This window comes from Dasypus novemcinctus, chromosome 17, assembly GCF_030445035.2.
Source record: "Dasypus novemcinctus isolate mDasNov1 chromosome 17, mDasNov1.1.hap2, whole genome shotgun sequence".
Taxonomy (NCBI): Eukaryota; Metazoa; Chordata; class Mammalia; order Cingulata; family Dasypodidae; genus Dasypus; species Dasypus novemcinctus.
This window is the reverse complement of record NC_080689.1, coordinates 81155139-81178517: the sequence shown is the minus strand read 5'-3', so window position 1 is coordinate 81178517 and position 23379 is coordinate 81155139.

The following is a 23379-nucleotide window of genomic DNA, read 5'->3' as shown; positions in this document are numbered from 1 at the left end:
CTGTTCCATTCGTTGTCTGTCTCTCCTTTACTTATACCACAGTCTTTATTACTCGAGGCTTCTAGTAAGCCTTAAACTTCTCCAAACCTCTTGAAAATTGCTCTGGCTCTTCTAGGTCATTTGTCTTTCCTGATAAATATTAGAATCAGCTCAGCAATTTCTTCAAAGTGCCCTTTAAGGATTTTGATTGGGATAGTATTAAATCTGTAGATCGATCTGGTGAACATTTTCATCTTAATAATATTGATTTGCTACTCCGTGCATAGTGTATCTATTTACTCTGGTATTCTTTGATTTCCTTTTGCAATGTTTGTAGTTTTCATTATACCAGACTTACACATCTTTCATTAAACTTATTACTAATATCTTATTTTTTTATTACAGTTTAAATGGTGTTTATTTTCATTTTCATTTACTACTATTCAAGAATGCAAATGATTTTTGTATACTGGGGTTGTATTATACAATCTTGCTAAATTCAGTTATCAGTTTTATATTAGACTATTTATAGATTGCTTCAGGTGTTTTAGCTACACAATCATTTTGGCTACAATCTCGTCTTACTGCAGTGGCTAGGGCGTCCAGTACAATAATAATTAAAAGTCAAGAGAGTGGACATCCTTCCCTTGTTCTTGATCTACTGTAGCAAATATGAGACGTCACCACTGAACACGCTGTTGGATGTAGATTTTCAATGATGGCCTTAATCAGGTTGAGGAAATTGCCTCTTTTTATTAGTTTGGTGAGAGATTTCATGCATTCATGCTGAATTTTTTCAAATGCTTCTTCTGTATCCATTGAAAAGATCATAGAAGTTTTTCTCCTTTATTCTACCACTGTGGTGTATTACATTTTTTGGAACTTCAAATATTAAGCCAACCTTTCATTCCCAGGAAAAAACACACTTTCTAGTGATATGTTATTATATAAATTGTTAAGATGATTTGCCAAAATTTTGTTGTGGATTTTTACATCTATATTAATGGCTACAGCTTTTCTCTTCTTATGTTTCTTAGTCTGGTTTTACTATCAATGTAATGCTGGCCAAGTAAAATAAGTTGGTAAGGGCTCTCTTCACCTCTGTTATCTGCTAGAGTTTGTGTAGAATTGGTATCAATTTTTTTTCAGATTGATATAACTCATAAGTGAAACCATCTCGGCCTGTAGTTTTCACTGTCAGAGGTTTTCAATTGGGAAAGGATATGGCTCAAGTGACTGGGTGCCCCCCTCCCACATGGGAGGTCCTGAGTTTGGTTTCTGGCTTCCTAAAGAAGACAAGCTAATGCCACAGCCAGCACATATTTCAATGAGCAGACGACACAACCAGCAGGTAGCAGAAGTGGCTCAAGTGTTTGGGCACTCGCCTCCCACATGGAAGGTGTCGGGTTCTGTTCCCAGTGCCTCATCAAGAAGATGAGCAGACAGACAAGGGAGCCATCTTGTGGTGGTGGTGGCGGGGGTCAGGCTAAATTTTTTTAAAAATTAAAAGTGTTTTCAGCTATGAAATCAAAAGTTTTTACACGATATTGACTTTCGAAATTTCTACTTCTCTTTTGGGTCATTTTAATAAACATGTTTCATGAAATTGGTCCATTTAAGCATTTAAATATACTGGCATAAAATTGTTTACAATATTTCTTTCATCATTTTAATGTGTATGCAATCTCCAGGGATGTTCCCTCTATAATTTCTGGTGTTGGTAATTTGTGTCTTCTCTCTATTTTTCTTCATTATTCAAGCTAAAATTTTATCAATTTTATTGATCCTTTCAAAGTCTGGCTATTAGTTTTGTTTATTTTCTCTATTATTTTTTCACTTTCTATTTCATTTATTTTTACTCTTTTGTTTACTATTTTCTTTCTTCCTCACTTTAGGGTTAATTTTCTATTCTTTTTCTAGTTTCTTAAGATGGAAACTTAAGCTTTTCATTTTAGGTTTTTCTTCTCTTAAAAATAAGCATTTAATGGTCTATATTTCCCTTTAAGTGTAGCTTTAGCTCCATTCCACAAATTTTGATATGTTATATTTTATTATTCAGTTCAAAATATTTTCTATTTTCCAATGAGGTTTTCAGCTAATGCGTATTTAGAACACTGTTTCCCATCGAGGGTGATTTGGCCTCCAGGAAATATTTGGCAATGTCTGGAATCATTTTTGGTTCTTACAGCTGGAGTGAGAACCAAGGATGCTGCTAAACTAACTTCCTACCCACAACAAAGAATTGTCCTTCCAGGTTGAGAAAACTGATATAAAACTACATTATTTAATCTTCAGATATATGCTTTTTTCTAGTTATTTTATTGTAACTGATTTCTAATTTTACTTCATTGTGGCCAGAGAAAATAGTCTAGATGATTTCAGCCTTTACAAATTTACTGAGAATTGTTTCATGATCCAGAGTATGGTCTGGTCTGGTGGATATACCAAGTGCCCTTGAAAAGAACCTGTATTCTGCAGTTGGTGGGTACAGTGTTTTATAGATACCAGCTAGGGCAGGTGATCAGTAGTGTAGTTCACACTGTCTTGTGTTTGCTGATATTTTTGTTTAAATTTTCCTATTAATTTCTGAGAGAAGTTGTAGCAGTTTGATATGGTTATTAATTCCAAAAATAGATATTGGATTACGTTTGTAATCTGATCTGTACCTGGGCGTGATTGAGTTATGATTAGAGCTTTGATTGGGCCACGTCATTAGGGCACTGAGTCCGCACTCCTTGGTGGCTAGGGACTCACAGATAAAAGGCATGACAAAGGACAGAGTTGAGGGTTTTTGATGTGAAGGTTCTTGATGTTGGAGTTTGATGCTGAAACCCCAGGAAGAGAGGAACCCTGAACCCAGAGAGAAGCAAGACCCTGGAAGGGAGGAACCCAGGAAGCCTGAACCCTCACAGACATCAGCAGCCATCTTGCTCCAACACGTGAAAGTAGACTTTGGTGAGGGAAGTAACTCATGCTTTACGGCCTAGTATCTGTCAACTCCTACCCCAAATAAATATCCTTTATAAAAACCAACCAATTTCTGGTATTTTGCATCATCACCCCTTTGACTGACTAATACAGAAGTGTTAACATCTCTAGATGTGATTGTGAAGTTGTCTATTTCTCCCCTTAATTCTGGCAATTTTTGCTTCCTGTATTTTTAAGCTTTGTCATTAGGTGCATACATAATTATGATTATTAAACTCATCTTTTTTTTTGGTACTGGATACATTAAATTTTTTTTTGAATCATATCATATGTAACACAATATATTTGGTTCTTAGTAACACAGTCATACAGTAGTTGTCCTTTTGTGTCTGGCTTTGTTTGCTCAACATAATGTGCTCCAGGGAATTGACCTTTTTTTATTGTAAAGTGTTACTTTTTATCTCTGGTAAAAAATATTTGTCTCTAAATATATTTCATCTAATGTTACCACAGCCACTTCAGCTTTATTCTACTTACAGTTTGAATAGTATATACTTTCCCAACCCTTTACTTTTTTTTGTTTATGCAACTTTACTGAAGAAAAACAAATCAATTACTAGCAGAGCTATTAGTTGATCACTCATGCATTGACAACTTGCATCATTTATTCAGTGCTATATTAAACAGAGTATTGGAAAATAGATTAACTAGAAGCTCCAAGTTTCCTAACAATTTAAATGAACCTTACAAAATATTTGAGGCCCTATTTTGGAATACAAAGCATGTTTGACTTCCAGTTTCCATTTTCTGTAGAAAAAGAGCAGATCGTTCCTTTATCAACATGCATGCAACATACATCACCTTTTCTGTTCTGCTTATACTCTAAGTTCAATACCAACTCTCTAGCCACATCAGATAGGAGCATAAAGCATAGCATGTAACCTCAACTCTCTGACAGTGGAGGGCTCTGACAGTGGATGCTGCCCTAGAGCAACGCTGCTTCCTTGACGTGACAGCTGCGCCTCCTCCTCCCCCTGCGCAGAGGACTTCTTCAGCATGCAGCACCCTGAGGAATGGTTCTAGTCTCACAACCAAGTGAAAGTGAAGACACTGGCCACATAATACACATGCACCGTTTTTTAAAAAATTCTGAATCTTGGCAACTGTTCTCTTGTAACTACTTTACACTTTCTAAAAGCAGTTACTGCTCAAAGCTGGAAGAATATATATCTGATGAGCACGTGAATGAATCGAGGGAGGTAAACAAAAAATAAAATAAAAAACGATGGTATCTGGTAGGAGAGCAGCCAAATAAGAAAATTTAAAAAGGAGCAGTAATTTAAAGTTTATTCCAGTTATAATGCAGGTTGTTCTGACTTTAAGGGAGCATCACATGGTATAGTTGTGAGTCCATACCAGAGATATTCTGTTGTACTTATCTCTGTCCACTTTATAGATCTGGGTAATCTCTGGCTCTAGGGGGTTATCTGGGCTCAGCACACACAGCAGAGAACAAATGGAAAAAATAATTTTAGAAATAGTTAAAGCAGAAGACCACGGTGATTGTAGAATATTGAAACAAATGCTTCCATTGTTAATATTTGGGTGATAAATTCTTGTTGTAAATGCAACCGTAGGTGGTTGGAAGGGGGTGCCTGTAGGAAAATGAATTGTCAAGAAGAACGCGCCGCCTTGCCCTGGGCCGTCCTGAGGTCCGGTGATCGTGGCTTCCCGTGAAACCCTCCATCCCCACCTGCACCTGTGCACCTTGTCCTGGGGCCCCGGGCCAAATCGCTGAATCCTTGCTAATCCGTTTCAGTGCCGTAGCCTGTGCTTTTCGTCTGGTTCTGCACTATCTTGTGTTTACTCAAAGGTCCAGCTTTTGATAACTCTTGTTTTCACTGTGGAACATTAGTTTTTGTCGTGAAGTACCAAGCATAATTAAAACGAGCTGTTTTGGTATTTGCTTTTTGTCTTCCGATTAAGACAGTGAGGGTACTAGCGGCCACTGTGGACCCAGGGCTGTAGCCTGGCCCCCGGGGCACGGGGGGTCAGCACACACGCTGGACACCTGGGCCCGGGGCTTGGCTCGCTGCTGCCCGTGTGGCCAGGCCTTTCAGTTTGGCTGTCTTGGCCGGAGCCGGAGGAGAAGTTGTCACCCGTCGTCACCAGTCGTCCAGTGTCCACTAGCCTCCACTTTCAGTTTGGACTTTTCTTTTGATTTTACACTTAGGTCAGCAAAAGCATCCATGTCATCAAATAAGTTGGATTCCAATCCTTCCTTCTCTTTTAAAGTTGTGTCTGTGTGTGTAAAGATTTAATTGCTTCCGTAGCAAATATATCATCTTCAAAAATATCCTGTGTTTTTGCTATAGCATCCTGCTGACTTGGATTTTACTCAGTCTTCTTGCCTCTCTCATCTGATAACTCTTCATTGTCAGGGCAGCGGGGGAGGACTGTATCTCTGTCTTGGATGAATTCTGCCCGATGCAGGTCCAGAGGGGCCTCTGCCTCTTCCCCAGTAAAAAGTAACACCCAAGGAAGCGGATGTGGCTCAACTGATTGGGCTCCCGCCTACCACATGGGAGGCCCTGGGAAGCGAAGCTGGCCCACGCTGCAGAGAGCTGATGGCCCATGTCCTGCACCCCATGGAGAGCTGACAGCCCGTGCCCACGGAGAGCTGATGGCCCACGCCCTGCGCCCCACGGAGAGCTGATGGCCCATGCCCACGGAGAGCTGGTGCAGGAAGATGGTGCAACAAAGGGAGACAAGCAGACACAGAAGAAAGCGCAGCGAATTGACACAGAGAGCAAGGGGGGGGGATAAATAAACAAATAAATAAATCTTAAAAGAAAAAGTAACACCCAACTATGTGCTTTCATTAAGAGATAAAAAGAGGTTAAAAGTAAAGGGAAGAGGGAAGCAGATGTAACTTAAGCAGTTGGGTACCTGCCTACCACATGGGACATCCCGGGTTTGGTTCCCTGTGCCTAACTGGCTGTTGCAGCAAGCTGACAGAGTGAGGAAACACAACAAGGAGACACAACAAGAGACACAACAAGCAGAGAGCAGATGTGGCTCAAGTTATTGGGATTCCAGTGCTTCCTAAAAAGAAAAGGAGGAGACACAGCACACAATGAACAGACACTGAGAGCTGAGAGCGAGTGCAAACAATAGGGGAGGAGAGAAATTTTTTAAAAAATAGATAAAGGAATGAACCCAGAACGTAGTACGTGGGAAGCAGGTGCTCAACCACTAAGCTACATCTGTTCCTGGTCACATACTTTTATTGGCTGCCTTCCTGCCCTGTGTTACAGCCTCACTTCTGAACTGCTGCTTCTTTCACCAACAAAGTAAGCCACTTGCTCTTGAATCTTGTCGTAGGCCCATTTTTTTTTTTTAAAGATTTCTTTTATTTATTTATTTATTTCTCCCCACCCCCTTGCTGGTTTTTGCTTGCTGTGTCTATTCATCTTCCATGTTTCTTTAGGAAGCACCAGGAGCTGAACCCAAGACCTCCAATGTAGGAGGGAGGTGCCTAATGGCTTGAGCCACCTCCACTCCCTGCTTTGTTGTGGCTCTCATTATGTCTTTTCTCTTCTTTTGTCTCTTGTTATGTCAGCTTGCCATACCCGCCCATTGCACCAACTCACTGTCTTCTTTAGAAGGCACTGGGATCTGAACCAGGGACCTCCCGTGTGTTAGGCAGGAGCCCAGTTACCTGAGCCACGTCCGCTTCACAGGGGCTACTTCGAAGGCAGAACTTGTGGTTGAAGAATATTGCCTGTAATTCTTTCTGTACAAAGTAAAGGAAGTGAACCAGGAGCATTAGAAATGCAAACTCCCAGAGCCCACCCCGCCCTCCCTTCTAACAAGATCACCAGGTAATCTGTGTGCACGTGAAAGTTTGAGAAGCAGTGTTACCTATTCTTCCTATTCTTTAGAATTTGCTGAGACTTGCTTCCTGATTCACTTTATAAGTTTTCGTAAATATTTCATATGTGCCTGACAAAAATATATATTCTCTAATAGTTGGGTAAATATTCCTTGTGTGTCCTGTGAACAGGCCAATTAATTACGTTGTTCAAAGTTTCTATATTTTGCTGATACTTTTTGTCTGCTTGGCCTACCATTTATTTGGGAGATGTGTGTTGAAACCTCACAATGTAATAATAAATTTGTCAGTTTCTCCCTATAGTTCTATCAGTTTTTATTGTATATATTTCAGAACTATATTATTAAGTTCTTATAAGTGCATTAATTTATATTCTTGGTGACTTAAGCCTCTACATTGTTATGTAGTTATGCTCTCCTCTCTAAGTGATGCTTTTTTGTCTTAAAATCATTTTGTCTGATATTAACATTGCCTACTAGCTTTCTTTAGGTCAAGATTTATCTGCTCTATCATTTTCCTTCCCTTTACTTTCAACTTCTTTCACCTTGAGATTTGGACCATAAGCATGATATCATTGATCTGGAATTACTGTGATCTTTTGCTATTTTTGAGGTTTGCCATTATACTAACTCCCAGACATGTGTCTTGTTTCTTCTGTTTTGTCTATTACATCTGTTCCTTTCAAGATGGGCTGTTGTGTTTGTTCCTCTTGGTCCTTGTTTCATGTTCTCGGCTGCCGTCGAGTGTCTAGTAATCCTTGGTTGTCTGTTCATATTTGTAAATGCAGCGCTCTCCTGCTCAGCACTGGTAGGTGTCATATCCTCCCCCCGCACTGTCCCAGTCTGTTTCCCCAGCAAACCACACCCTCCATGGGGCGGTGAGCGCAGCGGCGCCTACGAGATGGGCACGGGGAGCAGTGGGTGGGCGGGCAGTTCCAGGGGCCTCACCTCCGTCAGAGACAGGGGGGCTTCCCTCTGCAGGAGGAGCCCTGCGGCGCCTTCCCTTCCTGGGGAGGGCTGAGCACCTCCCATCTGCTGCACGTCCACGGTGGATGTCCTGAGCTCCCCAGACTTCGCCCTGCTTCTTCCAGCACCCCCACTACGCCGTGGAGCTCCCTCAGCAGGTGCGCCAGGCCCTTCTCAGAGCTGTCCTCAGGGCTCTCCCGGGGCAGTGCCCCCGCAGCCCGCCCCGAGTCTGGTGCACAGGACAGGCCTGCGCAGGCGAGCGTTATCTGCTCACCCTGCCCGTCGCACTGGACACTTCCCCCTGGGCTCTGCACTTTGTGGCTGCAACCGGAGGTTCCTCAGGACTCCTTTAGAGGAGCTTTCTTCACTATGTCTGTTATAGATGTGTTTTCTCTTTGAACTAACCCTATTACGTTCTTTGGGGTTTTCTAACTTCCACCAAATCTCTTAGAATGTCTGGGCTGTTGAAGGGATCATGTCTTCTTTTCCAGAGCCATTGTAAAATCGTTATTGTATAAATTATGCTTTCGGTTACTTCATTTAAACACGTATTTCACCTCAACCTATTGAAGCACATATCTTACCACTTTCTAAGTTTAGACTCATAGATTACAAATTAGAGTGAATTATCCATTCTAGTTCTCTAGCTCAACAAAATATGATTCTTCACTTAAAAAACTATTTTAATGACCCTATGTTAAAAATTTGTTTCCTTGAGAATAGTGGAAGAAAAAGAAGCACTCAAGTTCCCTTTTTACTAATTGGAATAATTATTTTTATTAACGACATGATTTTTAATATTTCTTTGCAATTCATTTGGGGTCATTGTAGCAGTTTGATATGGTTTATGAATTTCAAAAATAGATATTGGATTATGTTTATAAACTGATCTGTTCGTGGGTATGATTAAACTATGATTAGGCTTTGATTATGCCCTTCAGTAGGAAAGATATGTCACAGAGGTCATGTCAGATAAAACTACACGGCAGAGCAGAAGAGTTCGTTGGAGCTTCGATGTTAAAAGTTTTGATGCTGAGTCTTGAGCTGGAGCCTGGGAAGTGAACACACAGGAGAAGAACACTGAGGAGTAGAGACGGCTCCTAGGCACAGCAGAGGCCCCAGGGGTTGAGACAGCCATTAGCCTGATAGTCTACAGCTGGCCTTGTGGAGAGAGGCAAAGCCTAGAGAGCCTCATAGTCTATAGAAGACCTTGTAGAGAAAACAGAGGACCTGAGCCTGGAGAGAAATGAACCCTAGGAAGAGAGGAGCCCAGGAAGCCTGAACCCTGGCAGACGTCGGCAGCCATCTTGCTCCAACACGTGAAAATAGACTTTGGTGAGGGAAGTAACTTATACTTTATGGCCTTGTAACTGTAAACTTCTACCCCAAATAAATGTCCTTTATAAAAATCAACCAATTTCTGGTGTTTTGCATCAGCACCCCTTTGGCTGCCTAATACAGTCATATACTCTTCCAGCATTTTGCTTTTTGAATTGAAGGTCTTCTTTCCATCTTTCATTTCTCTTTCTTTCTCTTCTTTCTAATAGGAACAAATACTTTAATTTCCTTTACCCCAACATGGAGGAGACCAGGGAAATCACCATAACTCTCTCTATTCTGTTATAAATGTGAAGCTTTATGAATTTTCCTCAATCACAAATGCCTCTGATAACATTGGAAAAGGAGGTATCAGTTTATCTTTTGGCTTCCATATCTAGAGTTAGTGAAGGCTGACATTTATATACAGTAACTGTAAGGCTAATCAAAACTCTGGAAACTTTCTTAGAAAACTTAAGACTCACTAGCTTTATTCCTGCCTTCTGTTAAAAGACCATATTCTTTTAGTTAGAACACAAACTTTGGGGAAAAAAACTTCAACATGCCCATTTAGATGGAAAGCTTGAGCTTCACAGCAAGAGACCAAGACACACAGGCACTACTGCACGCCACGAACGACCTTCAAAAGCAGATGCCGACCGTGAGCGATGGCAAATACATGCTACCAACACGGGTGTGGATAATAGGACGGCTGGGAGGAAACGCACCACATCTAAGATGTTAACTCTAGCTAGCAGCGAGACCTGGATGAAGCTCTGCCCAGGCTGTAACAATTGTTTCACAACAATGCTAGGTGCTGGGGGTAGGGTGATGTACGGGAGGCCTGTATGATGATGTGAGCGTTTGTTTTTTAAGTTCACAACTTTTACTGTACACTTACGTTTATGTATGTTCATGTATGAATGATGTACTTCAATAAATTTTTAAAAAAAGATTTTTATTTATTTATTTATTTCTCTCCCCTTCCCCCGCCACCCGGTTGTCTGTTCTCTGTGTCTATTTGCTGCGTCTTCTTTGTCCGCTTCTGTTTTCAGCGGCACGAGAATCTGTGTTTCTCTTTGTTGAGTCATCTTGCTGTGTCAGCTCTCCGTGTGGGCGGCGCCATTCCTGGGCAGGCTGCTCCCTCCTTCGCGCTGGGCGGCTCTCCTTACGGGGCGCACTCCTTGCACGTGGGGCTCCCCTATGCAGGGGACACCCCTGCGTGGCAGGGCACTCCTTGCGCGCATCAGCACTGCGCATGGGCCAGCTGCACACGAGTCAAGGAGGCCCGGGGTTTGAACCGCAGACCTCCCATGTGGTAGGCGGACGCCCTAACCACTGGGCCAAGTCTGCCGCCAATAAATTTTTTAATGAGAAAAAACAGCTCTGCGGTCCCGGGCACTGCTCAAGCTAGCTCCTTCCTCGACACAGAGAAGCACGCTGGTGGTCCCAGGGTCCTGGGTGTTCAGCCTCTGAACAATTTCCACCACGTTCTTTGCTGTCATTCTGAGGTAGAGAGCTGTGTCATCCGTCTATGGTCTGGGGCATGAATCGAGGTGTTGGTGGTAGGATTAGCTTCTCACACACCCCGGGAGAGGGAGGGCAAGTGTGGACGCCTGCCACAAACCACCTTTTTTCCCAGTTACTGTAAAGTAATAAAAACAAACGGCGCCCTCCCCTTCCTGCTGGGGAGGGGGCTGCTGTTTACAGGTAAACAGAGACCTGCTGCCTGTTGGGATCCCAGTCACAAAATTCAGTCAGGAGACTGAAAATGCGATTATGTTCAGAGCTCAGCAGCGGCTTGCCAACGTCGTGTCTGCAGAAGGCAAAGGTCATGTTTACTGCGAGCAGAGGTGCCCAGAGCTGCCAGGGGGCTGCTGGCAGGGGATTTTGAGGAAGAGGGCTGCAGCCGCGGGGACCTGTCGGCCCCTGATGTGGATGGTCCCAAACCTCAAACCACGCCGTGCAGGATCACAAAAAATATCGCAACACCTCCGGGTCTGAAATGAACCACTTGTAAGCTGGCTCTGATTTTTCCAATTCTTGGCAACTTTGCTCCTGTCTGGGGAAGAAGACCCCTCTTCAAAATACAAGCCATAGGGGAGTGGGTGTAGCTCAGTGGATAAGCATCTTCTTCCCATATATGAGGTCCGGGGTTCAATACTCCTTAAAAAAAATATATATATATATATATATATGCATGTGTGTATATGGCATAGCAAATGAGAATCCCAGATCCCACAGAGTAGGCATCTGCCCTATATACCTCTGACCACGCTGCCAGACCCAAGCTCCTCCCCTAAGGACAGGCACTGGCCGCCTGCAGGTCAGCTCCTTTGGAGGCTCAGTGGTGCGGTGATAATCAGGATCCACTCTGCGGTGGAGGGACCTGAGCCCATCCCGGCTCCCACACAGTCAGTCCCACCTTGAGCAATTACTTAAGCTCTCGCAGCCCGATTCCATCAGCCATAGAATAAGGATAATAACGCCATCTTTTAGAATTATTAAGAAAGGATGGGGGAAGAGGATGTGGCTCAAGTGACAGAGCTTCCACCTACCATATGGGAGGACCTGGGTTCAATCCCTGGGGCCTCCTGGTGAAAAAGAAGAAGAGAAAGCACACCTGCACGGTGAGCCAGTGCCCGCGCAAGTGAGTCACGCAGCAAGATGATGACTGACGCGTCAAAAGAGAGGCAAGGGGAGAGTCAAGGTGAAGCACAGAGGAGACCGGGAACTGAGGTGGCACAGTTGACAGGGAACCTCTCTCCCCATCAGAGGTCTCCAGGATCAAATCCCATTGAATCCTAGAGGAGAGAAAATGAGAAGAGAAGACAACCCAGACAGCAAAAACAGCAGGGCCAGAGGAGGGGAAGGGGGGAAAATAAATAAATAAATCTTAAAAAAAAAAAGGGATGAACAAAAATGGTAACTGGAGAATTTGTCCATGTTTCTGGTAGTAAGCTCTCCCTAAATGGTAGTCGTTGCTATTACAGGGAGATTCTGGGGAAAGGCCGTGTGTCTAAGAGAATTAGGTATAAACCGATGACTCACGAGCTCGATAAAGTAGGACAGCCGACGCGTGCTTTGGCTTCTCGGGTGAAGGGCCGCACACGAGGGCAGACCCGAGGGAGACAGGTGGGTGACACACTCAGCCGGTTTGCCCGGGCTGTCTCCGTTCTCACACTCTTAAGTCCCACCTCCAGGAAACTCGCAGCCCTGGGCAGACTGGGATGGCTGTTCACCCTTGAGGCCAAACCCGATTTGGCTAGGGAAGTGCCTCTGGAGCCTTTCTCCAGAGCTGACCCACTTGTCGTAAAGCCGAGACGTAAAGGGGCCTAATAAGGGATAAGGTCCCTGGCGTCCTGCCTCCCCAACGGCTCTAATTGGAAGGGGGCTCCCTGGCACTCCTCGGAGCATGCCAGGCACGTGGCCTTCTCCCGGCACTCCTCGGAGCATGCTGGGCACGTGGCCTTCTCCCGGCCCGTCGTCAGCCAGGTCTGAATGGGTGGCAGGGCCAGCACGCTTCCTCGCGCTCACCCAGGCAGAGTCTGCAAGCGACACTGAAGAGTGTCTGCGGGCCTACCAGGCCTACCAGGGCAAAGCCGGGTCTCCCCTACCCCGATCCTCCGTCCTCGAGGTCAGGGAGAGGCCGATTCAAGTTTTCAAGGGGCCGGTTAGTCCACCGCATCCAGGTCAAGGGCAGTGGCTTGTGATTTCCGCTGGAATCCTTAGACTCCTTCCAGCTTCCTCTGCAGAGCCACTGGCAAGAGCGAAGACAGCCAATTAACATCCATATTTTGGGGGCATTCAATATACATGGATTGGCTCACAACATTTTTTTTTAAGATTTATTTATTTCTCTTCCCGCCCCCTCCCCGTTATCTGCTCCTTTGTGTCCACTTGCATTCTTGGCGGCACCAGGAATCTGTGTCTCGTTTTGTTGCGTCATCTTGCTGCATCAGCTCTCTGTGTGTGCGATGCCACTCCTGGGCAGGCTGTGCTTTCTTTCGCACTGGGCGGCTCTCCTTGCGGGGTGCCCTCCTTGCACATGGGGCTTCCCTATGTGGGGGACACCAGTGCATGGCACAGCACTGTTTGAACCCTGGGTTTGAACCCTGGACCTCCCATGTGGTAGGTGTGTGCTCTATCAGTTGAGCCACATCCACTTCTCTACAACTTTTTTTTCCACACCTAATATAAGCTTCATTTTGTGTAATGGTATCTGGAAATGAAGCTGCATCAGGGGCATATTGTAGATGAGAAATGACCCATACGTGGTGGATACAAAAAGTCAATGACAGAATTGCTTCCTAGCTGTTACCAGATACTCCAAATCACCAATGCTTAACTGGAAATAAAACATGATTTCCTGCACCAAGAGGCTAGAGGTGAAATATAATAGAATTTAAACCAGCAGATATAAAAGCAGCCTGTCTGTATTAAAAAAATCAAGTATTAGAAAAATCAAATACAATGTAGAAAGCAATTATAAAATTAATAGTCATGGTTTAGAAGTTATAATACCTCAGTTCGGTTTATTGATTTATGTGAACACACTGTTTTTGCAATGCCTGATGCATTATAATCACAAAGGGTCATGAATCAAAGAATGAATGAATGAAAGGAAATTATGGTGGTACACACACTTCTCAGCACTTCCGTCTCAAAGGCGGTATCTGTGTTTTGTTTTTGAAAGAGAGAATGATGTTTTGAAAATGTTAAGTCAGATCTTAACATTTCATTGTTCTCTCCAATGGCTTTTATTATTTTTAATTTTTTTAGGAGATATCGGGGATTGAACCAAGGACGTCATACATGGAAGGCAGGTGCTCAACCACTCGGCTACATCTGCTCCCCCAAGGATTATGTTTTTGTTGTTGTTGTTTCAGGAGGTGCCAGGGATTGATCCCAGGTGTCCGTGCATGGGAACCAGGCGCTCAAACACTGAGCCACATCTGCTCCCCTCCAACGGCTTCCTGCCGCCCTTGGGACAGCCTCACGGGCGTCACCTTGGTCCTGCCAGCCAGGAGCCTTTCCTCCTGTTTCAATGACATGGTAATGTTGTCCCATTATATTGACAATTCCTTCAGCTAGGGACACTCTGGCCATAGACCCAGCTCAAATGGCTCCTTCTCGTTATCCCAGCCCAAGAAAACCGTTACATTCCCAGAGAGCACTTCCCTTCCCAGCGTGTGCAGAATGGCACCCTGCCCCCGGCTCACGCACTCTGGGCTTAGGTTACGTGTGTGCTGGCACCGTCCCTTCGCCCACCTCCCCAGCTAAGTCATCGACTCCGCGGGAGCAGAAGGCTCGCTGCGGTGTCCCCAGGACCCAGCACCCCCAGCACACTTCCGCGCGTCTGAGAACGTGGCAGACGGCAGTTTCCAACGACGGCTGCACAGACGTATCCCAGCCCTTGGGCTCTGGAGCCAGGCTCCCGCCCCTCGAGCCTGAGGGGGACGGTGACGGGTGGAAATGACACAGGTGACTTCTGGGCGAAGACTCAAAAGACAGCTGTGCCTGGCCGCTTGCTGTGGGGGTTTGGGGCTGTATGTACTCTCCAAACAACATGCTCTTAAATCTAATGCGCTCCTGTGGTGTAAGCTCATTGCAAGTGGGGCCTTCTGATGAGGCTCCTTCAGTTAAGGCGTGGCCTTCCTCAATCAGGATGGGTCTTAATCCTACGGCTGCAAATAAATTCCATTGTTTCACCTGACCCATTCCACGGACTTTGCTCGAGCGGCCCAGGAAACTAAAACACATGGGACGCAGCCACCACGCTGGAGGAGCCCAGTCACCACGGGGAGGGGACACGTGTGTTCCAGCCAACAGCCTGTCCAGGAGCAGGGCAGCCTCAGATCACCCCATCCCTGGCATCTGAGCTGCCCCAGTGGGTGCCAGGAAGAGCAGAGGCAGGCTGTCCCTGCTGACCCCTGCCCGAACCGCAGAGCTCAGGAGCAAAATCACCTTGGGTTAAACCACTGCTGTTTGGGGTCGTTTGTTACAAAGCCACAGCTAACCAGTACAATGTGCCGAGCCGTACTATTCTCTCAGCGAGTATTTCTCAAGTGCCCACTTTGTGCCAGGTCCCCTGCCGGGCCCTGTGGCCACAGTGAGGGCCCAGGGCCCGGGGATAAATGCAGGAGTGGACAGGACAGCTGAAGAGTCTGCTCCAACAGGGAAGCCGCCCTTAAAATAAGGAGGTTGAAATAAAAGGGTTCGGATTTTCCGGGGGCTACTCATCCGTTATAAGCAGGCATCAGTCACCAGAAAGCGAAGGCTGTCTTTGGGTATGTGAGTCTTAGTTTCCTACCTTCCTTCAGCAAATCGCAGGGATGCCTCAGGAGAGCGTGGGGTCCGTTCCAGACCACTGCAATAAAGTGAATGTCCGATGAAGCAAGGCACGCGAATTTTTCGGTTCCCCAGTGCGTATCAAAGTTATATCTCCATTCTACCATAGTCTACTAAGTGTGCAATAGCATTGTGTCTAAAAAACAACGTATGTGCCTTCATTTAAAAACACTTGCTGCGTCTGGCCTGGATGCGGCGGCTGCTGACCGACGGGGGAGGTGGGTGCGAAGGTCGGGGCGGCTGCAGCTACTCCTTGGGAGAAGACAGCAGTGAGGTGTGCCCAGTGGAGGGGCTGTTCCCTTAGGGACCCTTGTGGGGTCGTTGGGGCCATTGCAGGCTCAGCGATCGGCCTGATGGCAATATTGCTCCGTCTCAGGGAGAGGGAGGGCAGACCAAGGGCAGACGGCCCTCGGCGGGACGTCGTAGGGGGGCGCAGTTTGTGGCACCCCAGAACAATTGCAATCGTAATAGCACCAACTGTCCAGCAGCAGATGAATGGACAAATGAAATGTGGTTTATACATAAAAGGGGCGTTATTCAACTGTAAAAAAGGATGAAGTTCTGGAAAATGCAACAACATGGACCAATCTTGAAGACATCCATGAAGACGTAAACTAAGCTAGACACAAAAGGACAAATATATGACCTCACTGATATGAAATAATTAGAATAAGCGAATTCATAGTTTCAGAAACTAGAATAGAGGCTATTAGGGGCCAGGGCGTGGTTAGGGAATGGGTAGCTGATGCTTAATTGGTACAGAGCTTCTATTGGGGTGATGGAAAAGTTTTAGCAATGGATGGTAGTGACAGCACAGCATCGTGAATGTAGTTGATACCACTGAATTATATTTTTGAGAGTCATTAAAAGGGGCAATTTTAGGTTTAATATATATTACTAGAATTAAAAAAACAACCCATGACCGTATAATACGGTAGCAGTTTGGCATTGTTTATGAATTCCAAAAATAGATATTGGATTATGTTTATAAACTGGTCTTTTCCTCTGGGCGTATTAGCTTGTATTAACTTCAGAGGTTTCACCTTTACTTGGTTAAATTATGATTAAGGCTTTGACTGGACCACGACAGTAGGACATTGAGTTACCACGCTCTTGTTAGGCAGAAACACAGAGAAAACTACATAGCAGAGGCGTTTGTTGGAGTTTTGGATGCTGGAACCCTGGGAAGTAAACACACAGGAGAAGAACACAGAGGAATAGAGATGGTTCCATAGACACGGCAGAGGCCCTGGGAGGAGAGATGAGCTGTTTGCTGGATAGTTTGCAGCTGCAGAGACCAGAGCCCTGAGCTGCTGAGCCCAGAGAGAAATGAGCCCCAGGAGAGAGAGAAGACATCCCAGCCTACAGCTGATACTGGAAGAAGCTGGGACCACCGAGCCTTAAGAGGAAGAGGAAGGCTGGACCCTTGCAGACACGGGCAGCCATCTTGCTCCAACACGTCGCAACAGACTTTGGTGAGGGAAGTCACTTATGCTTTATGGCCTGGTAACTGTAAGCTTCTGTCCCAAATAAATACCCTTTATAAAACCAAACAGATTTCTGATATTTTGCATCAGCCCACCTTTGGCTAATACCAATATGAACAGTGAACCCTGATGTATATTTTACACTAATGCGAAGTGTTAGTATAGGGGCCGGGTAAATGGGACCTCTGTATTTCTGCATGATTTCTCTTTAAACCTACAACTTCTCTAATGAAAAAAAATAGGAAAAAAAAACGTACGAGCCATTTGATTTCTTATTTATATCCGCATACAGGTTCTGGTGGTTGGGAGCTGTATGTACCCCAGAAAAACATGTTCTTAACCAGAATCCTTTTCTGTGATTGTGAGCCCATTGTGATGGGGTGACTTCTTTGAAGATGTGGCCCAAATCAGTTCCAGTGGGTCTCAATCCTGTTCCTGGAAGCCTTATGGAGAAGGCCACAGAGAGAGGAGCCAGGGGAGCAGCCAGAAGCTGGAGGTCAACAAAACCCAGAAGAGAAAGAAAAGATGCCCTTGTGCCCTCCATGGCGCAGAGGAGTCAGGCCAGGGGTCGCAGGCCAGATGGTACTGACCTGGGGAGGAAGCAAGACGTCTAGCTTGGAATCGTGAGGCAATAAATTCCTGCTATTAAGACAGCCCATTGTGTGGTACTAGTTTTAGCAGCCAAGAAGCTAATACACAGGTGTAGTTAAATTATAAAATACAAATGTCTAAAATGAAATAAAACCAACAATACTAACTGCTGGTGAGGCTGGGGACCACTGGAGCCCCCAGGCACTGCTTGTTAGATGACAACAGCATGCGTGCTCCTGAAAACAAGCAGGCTCTTACCGAGTTAAATGATCTGGCCGTTCCATTCCTGGGAATTTATCCAAGAGACATACTCATCCACACAAAGACCTGTACGTGAATTCGTACAGCAGTTCTTGTCCTAATTGCCCTGAACTAGAAACAACCCAAATTTCCTTCAGCAGGTGAAGTGGTCAACAAACTATGGTCCATCCATACCATGGAATATGACTCAACAGTAAAAAGGGACAAACCTGATACATGTGACACCTTGTATGATCTCAGAGGCACAGATGCTGAATAGAGGAAACAGTCACAAAATGTCACAGACTGGGATGATTTCATTTCTATGTTGTTTTCCATTTTTTTCTCCATCCGTTCTTTCCTCTCTTCAATTTCAACTCTTCTGTCTTCAGTATCACTTCTTTCTTCTATCAGTTTGAGTCTGCTGTTGTCTGCCTCTAATGTGTTTTTGATCTCACCTATTGTGTCTTTCATTCCCATGAGCTCTGATATTTTCAGGATTTCAGAGTCTTTGTGCTCGCTCAATGTCTTCTTGATGTAATTAGTCATATGGTCTTTCAACTCATTAATTTGGTTTTGGAAATTTGTGTGCATCTCATTAATTAATTCTCTCTCAAATCCTGCATCTCTTCTGCAGCTTTGATATATTCTATTTCTTGGACCATGCCTTCTATTTTTTTGGTATGGCTTGTAATTTTTTGCTGATGTCTAGGCATCTGATTAGGATGTAATTTACGCAGATGCTCAATTCTTTCTCTTTCATGGGGATTCAGTGGCAGAAGGCTATGTGTTACTGCTGCTCTTTGTTGGTTTGACCTGGATCATTAGGATTGTCCCGGCTAGTTGCTCAAAACTGGGCTCAGGGCCCAGTAATGGGTTGCAGACCTGCTTCCCAGGGCCTTGGGAAGGGAGGCTATAAAGGCCTAAAAAAGCCTCTCATTTATTTTTAGTTTTCTCATGTGCACTTCCTTGTTCTGCCAGCAGATGGTGGTCTTTGGCAGCTCTCAGTTCAAGGCCTGGTCAGACTGTTTTGGCTGTAACACAGCCTGGGATCAATGTGATAGAGGATCCTGCCTGGAGCCTAAGGGCCTCATAACTCAAACTTTCTCCGAGACAGTTCTCCAGCCTTCTCTGGCAGCCCCCTCCCTTTCCTGGCTAGGAAACATTTCCACTCCCCAGTCCCAGTTAGTAAAGAAGGGGATTGGGAGGGTCCTACATCTTTACCCCTTGCTGGCTCCAGAGCAAGCCATGGCAGAGCCCCACCCGGGCTGGAAGGGCTCCTGGGACACAGCGGGCCAACTCTGTGTCCCTCTCTCTCCCCTTTCCTGGGGTGGTGGATCCTGGAGCCCCTTTGTCTGTAGCACAGGCTCAGAGGCCTGAGAACTCCAGTGTCTTTAGTGTGGGGAGGGCGCCAGCAGCAGCGGCCGCTCACAGTCTCGCATCTTCCCAACTCTCCTCCTTTGCCCCTTTCTCTTCTCAGTGGTGTCCAGCCTTCAGCCACTGCCCTAACCCTAGAAGACCTTCTCCCAGGCCATCTCAGCCTGTCCTCCAGCTACTTTTCTGGCAGAGACTCTTGTGTCTTTCTCATCTGCCATCTTCCCGGAATTCCTCTACGTTATTTTTGACAAACAACATTGCGGTGATACGTAACAGATGGGGGGCTGCAGGGATTAGAGGTGAAGGGAAAGTATGTATACAAAAGGATAGCAGGAGAGAGGGTTTTGGGGTGATGGAACCATTGTCTCCTATTTGTAGTGGTGGCTACATAAATCTGTACACACATTAAAATTCAAAAAAAGGAAAAAGATTCTACTATACCATTTTTAAGTTTAAACTTTAAATAAAATTTTAATTTTGGGGAATTTTACATTTATAGAAAAGTTGCAAATATAGTTCAGAAACTTCCCATATACCCACAGCCAGTTTTCCCTATTTTTTTTTTTTTTTTCTTTTGGGATGTACCAGGGCTGGGGGATTGAACCCAGGGCCTCCCATGTGGGAGGCAGGCTCCCAACTACTTGAGCCACATCCACTCCCTTCCCTACTGTTAACGTCCTACATTAATGTGGTGCATTTGTCACACTGATTCCTAACCAAAGTTCATACTTCATTCAGATTTCCTTAACTTTTACCTAATGTCCTTCTTCTGTTCCAGGATCCCATCTAAGACGCCACAACATACTCTGACGTCATGTCTTTTAGGCTCCCCTGGGCTGTGACAGTTTCTCAGCCTTCCCTTGTTTTTGATGACCTTGACAGGTTTGAGAAGTACTGGTCAGGTGCTTTGTAGAATGTCTCTCTTTGGGTGTCATGTGATATTTTTGTCATGATTAGTCTGGGGCTTTGGGTTTGGGGGAGGATGGCCTCAGAGGAAAAGTGCTGTTCTCATCAAATCATGTTGACATGACTTAGCATTGCTACATGTTATGATTTACCTCTTACAACTTGATACCTGGGAGGGGATGCGTTTCAGCTTTCTCCACTGTAAAGGTACCCTTTTCTTCCCCTTTCCACACTATACTCTTTGACAGGAAGTTGCTATGTGCAGCCCATTCTTAAGGGATAGAGATTTTTGCCCCTCCTCCTTGAGAGAGGAGTATCTGCATGACACACGGGAGAGATTTGCCTAATTGCCAACATTCATTTATTTTTATAAGTTTTTATTTATTTTATGCTGTGGGTTACAAGTCAATGCTATGTTTTTTGTTTCGTTGCACAGCTTGTTTCAGTTTTGGTCACTGGGAACTCTTTTAGTTGGCATCCTGTCCTGTTGACATACCCTCCTTGTTGTGCGGTGGGTTTTTTTATTAGCACCTCCTTACTTTCTGGCATTACAAGATGCTTCAAGCTCATCCTGTATATTCTCTGCCCCAACCCTAGAATCTGTAACTTCTCAAAGGAGCTCTGATTCCTTTTATTGGAGAGTGGCTTGGAAACCAAGGGAGGGGCACTGGGTGTGCTCAGTGCTGTTGGGGTGTCATTGCTTCTAGACGCCTCTTATCTGACAGAACAAGGAAATATACACGTGCATACAAACCCACTTATATACACACTTATCAATATTTCTATATATGTCCATCTGTGTATATTAAGCTAAACATGAGTTCATACTGATGTCTCCAAGTGTAATTCAGTACCACATGGATCATTCTAGCTTTCCTCTTTTGCTTGTCTGTAACCACTGACCAGTGAGAAACCTGATTCCCACCATCTTCTATCCATTTACGTAATTGTTCGATTCCTGTGTGCATGTATAGTATCTCCAAATTCACACAAGTCCCCATGAGAAACAACATTACTAATCAGTGTACTTAGATGCAGTTCCTTTTGTCTTTAGTTTTATAGTCCCCACTCATTTCCAAAGTTATTTAGGATATTTTCCCTCACCCCTGTCAGTGAGGTTGTTTCATATATTTGTAATACACTAAGATTCTTTTGTTTTATTCTGTATTCCATTCTAGGACCCCCAGCCTTCTAAATGATTTTTCTTTAATTTTCACACATTAACACTTACTTTTTGTGCTGTAAAGTTCCATGGGTTTTGACAAATGAATAATATAATCAGTCCACAATTACATACCATAAAGAATATGTTCATCACCCGAAAAATGCCTTGTTCTTCACGTATTCAATCTTTCCCTTTCTCCAAACCTCAAGCAACTACTCTCTGCCATCCCTATATTATTGCCTTTTCCAGAATGTCATATAAATGGAGATTGGCTTCTTCCACTTAGCAGTATGCATTTAGTTTTGTGTCTATTTTGTCACAGCTTGATAGCTCGTTACTTTTCATTACTGAATACTGTTCCCTTGTCTGGATGTACCAGAGTTTGTTTACCCATTCATCTATTGAAGGACATTTTGGTTGATTCCAGTTTTTTGATGATTATGAATAAAGCAGACAAAAATATTCATGCGCAGGTTTTTGTGTGGACGTAAGTTTTCAAATCATTGAGGTAAATAGATATCTAGGAGCTCAATTGCTGGAATATATGGTAGGACTGTATTAAAATTCATAAAAGCCTGCTCAACTGTCTTCCACTGTGACTGTACTATCCTGCATTCCCGCAGCAACGAATGAGAGCTCTTAGTGCCCCACAGCCTCACCTTCCTCAATTGCGATTGTTGGTTTCTTGGATTTAGCCATTCTAATAAACATAGAGTAGTATCTCATTCTTGCTTTAATTTTCACTTCCCCAATGACAAATGACGTTGAGCACCTTTTCTTACGCTTATTTGCCATCTGTTTGCCTTCTTTGGTGAAATATCTGTTCAGATCTTTTGTACGTTTTTTGCTAACTGTTCTTTTTATGTATTCGTCTCCCCTTCCCCCTGTTGTCTGCTCTCTGTCTGTTCCCTGTGTGTTCTTCTGTGTCCGCTTGCACTAACCGGCGGCACTGGGAAACTGTCTCTTCTTTGTTGCTTCATCTTGGCGCGTCAGCTCTCCGTGTGTGCGGCACCACCCCTGGGCAGGCTGTGGTTTTCTTTCACGCGGAGCCACTCTCCTTGTGGGGCGCACTCCGTGCATGTGGGGCTCCCCTACGCGGGGATGCCCCTGTGTGGCACAGCACTCTTTACAAGCAGCAGCACCGCACATGGGCCTGCTCATCACACGGGCCAGGAGGCCCTGGGTGTGGAACCCTGGACCCTCCGAATGGTAGATGGATGCTCTATCAGTTGAGCCACAACTGCTTCCCATTTTTTGCTAATTGTGATGTTTGTTTTCTTATTGTTAAGTTTTAAGAAGTTTGGGGGGGAATATATTTTGATACGTCTTTGATCAGATATATAATGTGAAAACTATATTATAATTTTTAAAATAAAATTTTAAAAAGACATGGACTTGACTCTCAGGGATGAACTTCCCTGGCCCTGGGGGATTATTACCAAGTACCAACTAGCAGCACATTTGGAAAAAGACCTAGATCAAAAGGGGGAAATAATCAGGACAACTGAGTTTTCTTTATTTTTAAAGGAGGTACCAGGGATTGAGCATGGGATCTCATACATGGGAGGCAGTCACTCAACCACTGAGCTATAGTTCCTCCCCTGGTACAAATGAATTTTTATTGTTAAGAGATTTCAGAGTGAGTCGGGAGGTCATTCCAGAGGTTACACTTAGGCATGTCTCGGGAGGATCTCGCTGACTGCCACAGTAGACAGTGCCTCAAGCAGGGGCCTCCTGAGGGCTCTGGAGACTTCTGGACACTATAGGCAGGACAGACAACTCATCAATGGGCCTTACCTTGGGGGGTATGATAGCCTACTTCCTCAGTGTATCAGAGTTAGACTCATTTATAATTTCCCTACGCATGGTTTTTCTGCCCCTTCGCCTGCCTGAAATGCCTCCCTTGTTTCTTTGCTCATTGTTTTTACTCGTTGCCTACTCATTGTTTTTTCTTTAGAAGACACTGGGACCTGAACCTGGGACTTCCCATGTGGGGGGCAGGCGTTTAACTGCTTGAGCCACATCCAGTCCCTGCTTGTTTTGTTTTTGCTCATTGTCTGCTCATTGCTTTTTCTTGTTGTCTGCTCATTTTTGCTCATTGTCTGTTCATTGTTTTTCTTGCTCATTGTCTACTCATTGTTTGTCGTCTTTAGGAGGTACCAGGACCCAAACCCGGGA